This window comes from Lathamus discolor, chromosome 3 (genome assembly GCF_037157495.1).
Source record: "Lathamus discolor isolate bLatDis1 chromosome 3, bLatDis1.hap1, whole genome shotgun sequence".
Taxonomy (NCBI): Eukaryota; Metazoa; Chordata; class Aves; order Psittaciformes; family Psittacidae; genus Lathamus; species Lathamus discolor.
In genome coordinates, this window is record NC_088886.1 from 29,894,577 (window position 1) to 29,901,417 (window position 6,841).

General features: G+C 56.7%; 1 long non-coding RNA gene across 1 annotated transcript; it reads right to left on the reverse strand.

Annotated features, from left to right (window-relative positions):
* Positions 1 to 2,669: 2,669 nt before the first annotated feature.
* LOC136010903 (uncharacterized) lies at positions 2,670 to 6,468 on the reverse strand. Its single transcript, XR_010611054.1, has 3 exons — positions 6,294 to 6,468; positions 6,079 to 6,184; positions 2,670 to 4,501 (listed from the first exon to the last, which is right to left on the reverse strand). It is a non-coding gene; the product is annotated as an uncharacterized LOC136010903 (long non-coding RNA).
* Between the last annotated feature and the right edge of the window lie 373 nt (positions 6,469 to 6,841).

Here is a 6,841-nt window from a genome sequence, read left to right on the forward strand (position 1 = left end):
CTGGCTGATGCGGGCTGGCAGCTGCTGTGCGTACACTGATGCTCCCCAGGACCCGCAGTGGGACGCTGTCTGTGCTCCCTGCCTGGCGCTTGCCTGTACCACCCGCTGCCCATCAGACACCGACGGCTCGCGTGTGCTGAACTCCGGGGCAGGAGTGCAAGCCAGCGGCATGCATCACAGCGCTCACACCGAGCAGTGTGCTAGGGGAAGCCGAAACACACCCAGGCACAGACACGAGGTGTGCAGCCCCCTGAGCCTGGCAGCTCATGCAGAACGCAGCCTGAAGCCAAGCTCTTCCACCAGAGCCCGGGGCTTTCAGCTGAACCCAAATGCTCTTAAGTAATTAAATAAAACGAGTGTGATCTTTCAGCAGGGCACAAGGACGGGGACGTGCACCAGGACAGCAGTGATGGGGCTGCACCCTGTGCTGCAGCACTGGCTGCTGCCGCCGGCTGCCACTGCACAGGGGCGGGCAGCCCGAGCCCGCCCTCATTTATCTCCCCTCCGAGTTGTGAATGAACGAACTTTCTCCCAGAATAAATAACAATCGCTCAAAAGTTATTTTAGGGCTGGTCTCGGTCGCTGGAGTTTCCGCGCCTGCCGAGGCCCATCACATTGTTTTCTGCGGCTTTCCTTGGCACGGCCCCAATTCAGGGTTCAGGAGTTATTACTATAAAAGTCAAATTGCTTTGAGGGGGGAGAGTGGGGGAAGCAGGGCCGGGGGAGAGCTTGGGGATGGGATTCCTGGAAGGCCTCCAGCCAGGGATAATTGGAGCTGCACGGGGTTGGACTGGTCCCCGCCGAGCTCAGGGGAGCCTTTTGCCTGGCCTGTGGCCAGTGGGATCGGGGGCAAGGAGGAGGGCTGGGGCATTGCAGGCGCAGCCCCTCCGGCAAGACGATGTGCTGGAGAAGTCCTGGGAGGCTCCGGGCTTGGTCTCTGTCACATCCCGAAGAGCTCCAGCCCATCGTCCTCTTCATGGCCCCTTCGACCTGCCCTTGCCCTGCTTCCATTTGACGCTGGTTATTTCCCCACCTACAGCGCTAATTACTTTCCTGCTTTTGCACCGAGGATCATCTCAAGCCCTGAGGCATTAGCGTTTTATTTCCCGTCTAAAACTTCCTCTTTCAGTGTTCACCACCAAAACTCTCAGTAAGTTTGGCCATCCCTAAAAGCAAATGCCCTGCCCCTTCACACCAGCCTCCACATTTAGTTGCAGTAAAGCTGGTAACAAGATGCTAGTGCCCATCCTGCACCGAGCACCTTCTCCCTCTGTTCTTCGGGCCCGTTCACCACCTGCTCTGCAGGACAGAGCTTGTCCTGGACCTTCCCCAGTGCAGTGGGGCAGGAGCAGCTCACGGGACCTCAGTGGGGACGGGGGCACAGGCCCCCTGTGACCCCATGGGATTGTGCCCTGGCTGCTGTGATTCACATTCTTCAACCTAAATTTGATGTCCCTCCGACCGGCACAACAGAGACATGCCCCGGGGCTCCCCCCCAAAAAAAGCCTGGCACCTCAAATCCACCATGACATACGGTGTCAGGAAACTGCTGTGAATACTCTGCAGCCAGGAATCCCGGGCTGGGAACAGGCAGGAACACAGCCAGGAGATAAGATGTGGCTCGGCTTTGATACGTGTAGCTCGTACGCCTGCAGCAAAATGATCAAACACGGGTATCCACTCTGCGAGATGACCGCCTGGCACCGTGGCTTCAGGGAGATAGGAAGCTGCAACAGGAGGTTAACTAGCAGCGGGATGTGGCAGCAGACGTGACCTGCAGTGGCATTTCAGAGAGGACACCTTTGTGGCATTACTACCTGGAAGAGCCTGGTGCTGCTCCTGCCTCTTCTCTCCTGCTGGCACTCCAGCCCAGCTCAGCCACCCTGGCATGGCAGGGCAAATCCCAGCCTCTTCCCTGCCTGGGTGATGGGATGCTGGGCTGCCTGTAGTGCTCAGGTGAGCAAATATAAAAGCACTAACTGAGTATAAAGAAATAAAATGTGAGCAAAGCAGAGCAAGCAGAGTGAACCCCAGCTGCCGTGGCAGCTGAGAGATGGGCAGACCCCCCTGCCTTAGGGCGTGCAGAAAACCCTTGTCTCAGGGCTGCCAGGCTGCTGTTCCACACCTGCAGTGACCCACTGCAAACCCCGGGTACGGCTGCTAGGGAAAAGCTCTGCTTCTTGCAGCTTAAAGCCAGCAGAAAGCATCCCTGGGGACACATCCAGCCCAGCCGGTGGGTGAGGTAGGCTCCTGGCTCCTCTAGACACTTCTTCCACCTAACCATCCCATTTAATCCCCCGCTGTGTGCCCCTACCACACCGGCAGCCCCCCCGCCTCTCCCGTGATAGCCATCCACCAGGCACGGCTGGTTCCTTCCCTAATGGATCTGGCAGCTGAGCCGGGTTTCGGTTTCCCCACGGTGGGTTTGGTTGCACAGTCTGCTGCAAAGCCAGAGCCGGGGCCGGCGGCAGCAATGGTCCCCTCGCCCCGGTGCAGCTGCCTCGCCTGTGGGTCATCCTGCCCGCACCCTCTCAGGCAGTCATCGGCGCGCTGGGGAGGGGAAGGAAGAAAATGGAGTCGCAGGAATCAGGTTGTGAACTAATATCGCATGCGGAAGAGCCTATGGGGAAGGGGCTTCCAGGGCTATTTTTGCCCAACCAAAGTTGCAATTAATTTGCGAAGGAAGTGGCTCGGCATTAAGAAACCCTCCGGGCAGAGCCGGGACCCAGCGACGCACATCACATTATTTCCTCGTTTAAAAACCATCGCGGTGGTGAAGGGGCTGCTCCCCCTGGGCTGGCGCTAACGGGGAGCTGGGGGGGGCTGGGAAAGGGGGGAGCTGGCTCCGGAGAGGGAAGCGCATTTGGAGAGGGAGAGAGGGAGCAGAAATTAACCTTGGAAAGCATTCAAATTAGTCTGTGTAATAAGAGACCCACTTCTCTGGGTAAATTTGTTAGGATTAGGGCTCACTGAGCTGTTGAGGAGAATTCAGTGTGGCTCGGAGCCAGGGTGAAATGAAGCTCCTGGCTTGGTCGGCTGCGGGGAAGTCCAGGCTAATGGGCTTTGGTTCAAACTTTGATAGGAAAAAAATCCAGGAACAAAGGCACTAATTCTTCCAAAAGCCCCCAAATCTCAGTTTATACATTTCTGTTTATGTTCATTCATAATAGATATACACAGCTGTTCTTATCATTCATATTCAAATTCCATATGCATCTTTAGCAGTTATTACTCCTGCCTCAAAAAGAAAAGAAGAAGGGAAAAAAAAACATACGGAAGATTAAAAAAGAACCCCCAAACCAACCTGCCTTGGGGTGTGAATTCTCCCAGCATCTGCATAGAGCTCAAATCCCTCCGTTGGGGTCCAGCCTCGGGGCAGGAGAGGAGCCCATTGCGAGCCTGAGCTGGGTGTTCTAGGGACTTGTTTGAGGCTCTTTGTCACCTGCCATGGACCCTCTGCCCTGAGTAGCGAGGGGGCTGGTTGGGGTTCACCATGTGCCGCTGCTTCTGGCACCCGCCAACGAGGGCATGGCTTCCCCCAGCAATGTTCTGCAATGGGAGAGGAGTAGATGAACCTGACCTGCTCCCCAGCTGGGCTCACACTGCCCGGGGTGAGCAGAAGGAAATTTCTACAAATTCATTGTTTTTAAGGAAAAAAAAAAATAAAATAATTGTATTTTTATTTAGTCTTTTCTTTTAATAAGGTTTGTCTGTCTCACAAGCTAGAGGATCTTTCCTTGCTTCCTTAAAAACTTACCCCTGGAAGCCGGGCTAAAGAACAACAAAACACATTTAAATTAGTGTATCTCACGGAATATTTGCATCTTTAAACCTCACCTCTTTATCCACAGAGATTGCTCTTACAGGACAAACCTAGTGCATTTAGTTAAAGCTCATCAGTAAGAGCTGGCTGCTAGAATGAGCAGCAGGGATACAGATAGCAGATACTTAAAGTGTTGTCACTAGGTTTCAGAGTTAATCCTGCTGACAAGTTCTCCTCTTAATTCTTAGCTGTTCTGCACATTCAGGGGGCCTAGAGACACTGCTATTGATTCTTAGGATTATTAGGAGATGGCTGAGACTCCATCCCTCTGCCAGTGGACATGCGACCTTTGGTCCCTCACTATGGAAAGCAGGAGCAGCAGCGGTGGAACTGGCTTGTTGCAACAGCCTCTAACCCTCTTCCTCCTCACTTCTGCGCAGTGCCCAGGCGAAATGTGGGCTCTCCCGTCCGGTGGCAAGGACGGAAGAGGTCTGAGCTGTCGCAGGCAGCTCTCACGCTGGTCCCCGGGCCAGGAGGGAGCGACGCGCCCCGCGGCGCAGCGTGCCGCTGCCGTATTTACATTCCAGCGTAAATTGCTTTCTCCTCTCGTCTCTCACGCGTCCTGTCCCAGTCCCCTCCTGCTGCACGTTCCCCGGCCGACGCAGCCCCTCCGTCTGGTTGAAATATCCTTTAATCGGGAGCTCATGTCTTCCAGCCGCAGCAGAATGGAGCATCAGCCTGGGGACAGGGGACAATGCGAGCCAGCCCAGCCACGGCCCCCCCCGCTGGTGCCCTATGCCCCCCACATGCTGTGCCCTGGCATGGTCCTTGGTGCCCGGGGAGGTGCACTGAGTAGTACCAGCCCCTGCCCCCTGCTCACTCTCAGCCCCAAACCACATCATCCCCATCACCCACGGCACAGGTTAGCACCTGACCAGGGGCACTGGGACATGTAACACTATACAGATGTGTACCCCACTCGTGGCCCCGCTGGGTGTTTGGGTGCCTGTGAGACATGAAGGGAGGCATCGTCCCAAGATTGAAGGACCCTCTCCGGGCTGCAAAAGGGGCGCCAGAGGAGTGGAAAGTAGGCTCACCCAGCCGTCTTTCATTTAATGAACAAACACACAGAGACCTGGAAGCAATAAATCCAGAGCTTGGACTACAAAACCAAACACGGCTGCAGCTCCCCCTTGGAAGGAGGGAAGCAAGAGGAAGAGGACAGCCACAAAGCCAGCTGGGAAGCAAAAGCACCATCTCCCCTCCTGTAACCACTCCTGGCAGCAGGACTGCCTGCTGAGCAACCACGATGCTTTAAAATGTCCTGATCAGGGCGTTCTGGCCAAAGATGCAGCCCCAAAAAGCTAGCTGCTCTAGTTCTTTTGGACTGTCAGTCACCGTGCCCAACGGATGCACAAAACATCCTTGGATGTAGCTTGGATTGGCAGATCCCAAGGAGAGCAGTCATCCCTTGCCCTCCTGGCAACAGCAGGAGCAGAGGGTGCAGGGGGAGGACATATTCCTTCCATGTCTGTGGCATCGCCCTCACCCCTGCATGAGGTGCCAGCCCGTGCAGGCAGCTGGAGCCTTCCCAGGGGCCATGGGCCACAAGTGCTGTGCCAGCGGGCTGTCTGGCTGCTGCGCTCTCATGGGGCTACCCCAGGGGTGCTGAAGTGGGATGCGGCTTCCCTGAGCTGCTTTGCCAGGCAGGAGTCCCCCAGCCTGGGTGCCGCCTGCCCGGGGGTGCAAAGTGGCACAGGGCAGCCAGGATGACTCCCCCCCTCCCAGCACTCCCTGGAGAAACAGCCAGGAGCTGCCAGACCCTGATGCTGCGAGCTCCTGTTGGGTGTCCCTAGCCTGGCTATCTCCCTCTCACTGCCAACCCCTCTTTCCTGCTCCCTCCTTGCAGCGAGAGCTGAGCTTTGGTGTTGCTGTGCCAGCCCTGTGGAGACCCTCCGGCTCACGGCTGCCTTCCCACACAGCTCGGTTGTGCAGCTGCAAGGATGGGTGTGCACCCAGGCCACAGCATAGCTCCCTTTATGAAGCCTTGATCCCCGTGAGGGGAAGAGACATCCCACCCAGAACCCTGGGGAGTCCTGTTCATGCTGGGCTGGAGACCCAGGGCATAGGAAAAGGATGAGGGTGGAGAGATGACAGGAAGACTGGTGGGCAATACAGGCCACTATTAGGATCCCCGGCCGAGCCCCCACATCCCCATGTTCCCCCCAGCAGCAGTACCAGCTTTCCCCACGTCCCTGCTGGGTGCTGGGAGGTGCTGGGTGCCCACCAGCCTCCCTCCCCAGGACCCCGCTCACCTGGCTGCCAGCTCACCCATGGGACCCGGGCATCTCCCCTTGCAGCTGGGGAAGCTGCAGCAGCATCACTGGAGCCACCTTCTCCTTCCAGCGCTCCGGCAAATTGCTATTTGTGAAACGAAGGTGGAAACATAAATGAAATGGATGAGTCAGAGGAGAAGTTCAAAAAGGGGAGCACAGGGAGGGGGTGAAGCAGGATCCATCTCCCCTCCCACCTGCCAGCAGGCAGGGAAGCAGGCAGCGTGCCTCGCCTGCTCGGCAGCCCATCATCGCTTCAAAGCAGGCGCAGATAGGATCTAGGAGCCAGAGAAGGCACTGAGCAAGCGCTTAGCGGGAACAGAGATAGCTCCTGATAAGCCAGCGTGTGAACTCCCAGATTTAAATTAACTAATGACTTCAGATGCTGCCGATAGTCTGCAGGGGACAGGGAGAAGTGATTTATGGGGGAAGATTAAGCAGACTAATTAGGCCAGCCTCACCACTTAGGAGTTTTCCAGCCAGGCTAGGGGCTGTGCTAGGGAAGGCCTGCTGTGCCCAGCCCCATGGGAAGGGGTGGAGAGCAATCCCAGGGCCCCCTCACAGCTGTAGGTGTCCTGTCAGCTTTCCTACCCAGCAACATCACTGCCATGCGTGTGAGCATGGGGGATCCCACCGTGCACCCCAGCACTCGCCCACAGCTGCAAACATGGGATGCTCATGGGCTCCCTCCCACTGCGTGACTTGCCTCTCCCCATACTCCGCAGCCAGCACCAGACCTCTGCTC